Source organism: Elaeis guineensis, chromosome 4 (assembly GCF_000442705.2).
Source record: "Elaeis guineensis isolate ETL-2024a chromosome 4, EG11, whole genome shotgun sequence".
NCBI classification, from domain to species: domain Eukaryota; kingdom Viridiplantae; phylum Streptophyta; class Magnoliopsida; order Arecales; family Arecaceae; genus Elaeis; species Elaeis guineensis.
In genome coordinates, this window is record NC_025996.2 from 124,009,076 (window position 1) to 124,010,587 (window position 1,512).

General features: G+C 33.6%; 1 pseudogene; it reads right to left on the reverse strand.

The window, feature by feature from the left end:
- The window catches only part of LOC140857386 (AT-hook motif nuclear-localized protein 1-like), a 13,872-nt pseudogene extending 13,565 nt beyond the window's left edge, over positions 1–307 (reverse strand).
- Between the last annotated feature and the right edge of the window lie 1,205 nt (positions 308–1,512).

The following is a 1,512-nucleotide window of genomic DNA, read 5'->3' on the forward strand; positions in this document are numbered from 1 at the left end:
TCTAAATGCCCTTTCTGATTCACTTTATGATGTTTATCCATCTACAAAGAGTGCAAAGGAATTATGGGATAACCTAGAGTCTGAATATGGTCTTTATAATGCTGGGGTTGAACGGTTCAACATCACATTATTTCTTAGATATGTTAGGGTAGACGACAAACCTATAAATGACCAACTCCACCAATTCCAAGAATACCCTAGGAAGCTTCAAACCAATGGAACCATTCTCGCTGAAGAATTTAAGGTCTCGAGCCTTCTTGATAACATGCCTCCTTCTTGGGATAGCTTTGTCAAAGGTCAGCTCCATAAGCAAGAAGAGCTAATCCTAACTCCACTTCTAAATTCAATCAGAATAGAAGATCAACATAGATTTAAAACCCAGCAAACCAGAGTCTCAGGTGCCCAAGCTAACTTGACTCTTACCAAATCCAAATCAAAACCTAGAGTTGAACCAAACCAACAATACCAGTCAAACCTACTAACACTAAAGTTAATGTTACTTTCTCTAACCTTGATTGGTGGTTGGATTCAGGAGCTAATGTTCACATTTATTTTGACTGCTCGTGGTTCACTACTATTAAGGACTCAAGTAGAGGAGGTGTAATCCTTAGGAATAATACAGCTGCCAAGTTCAAGGGACAAGGATATTAATTTAAAGATGACTTCTAAAAAAGTTCTTACCCTGATGGATGTATTGTATGTTCCAGACTTCAGCAAGAACCTAGTTAGTGGATCTCAGCTGGTTCAGAGAGGATGTAAAATTATCCTTGATTGTAATAAAGTTGTAATAACTAAAAATAATACTTTCATAGGAAAAGGATATGTAAGTGAAGGCTTATTCAAATTGAATGTAAAAAATTATTTTATTAATAAAGTTAAGAATCAAGTTTATTTTATGAATAAATCTAATCAAAATTTATGGCATGATAGATTGGGTCATGTACACTTAGGAAAAGTCAAACATATGATGGATCTAAACCCAATTCTTAAATCAATCTTAGATACATTTAAGTATGAAATATGTGCTAAATCTAAACAACCCAAAAAACCATTTAAATCAGTTGAAAGAAATTCTTCAATCTTGGAGTTAATATATAATGATATATGTGACTCTACCAAAATTACAACCTGTGGTGGCAATAAGAACATAGTAACCTTTATAGATGATTTTTTTAGATATTGTTATTATTACCTAATTAAGTCTAAGGATGAAACCTTCAATAAATTCAAAATTTATAAGAGTGAAGTAGCAAATCAACAAGAAAAAAATAAGATTCTTAGGACTGATAGAGGAGGAGAGTATACTTTAAATGATTTTTTTCTATTCTGTCAAGAACATAGAATAATTCATGAAGTACTCCTTACTCTCCACAGTCCAACGATATGGCTGAGCATAAAAGCTATACCCTCTTGGATATGATGAATGCTATGTTGATTAGCACAGGCCTTCCTGAGAACTTATGGGGAGAAGATCTTATGTCTTCTTGCTTCATCCCAAATAGGATCCCTATT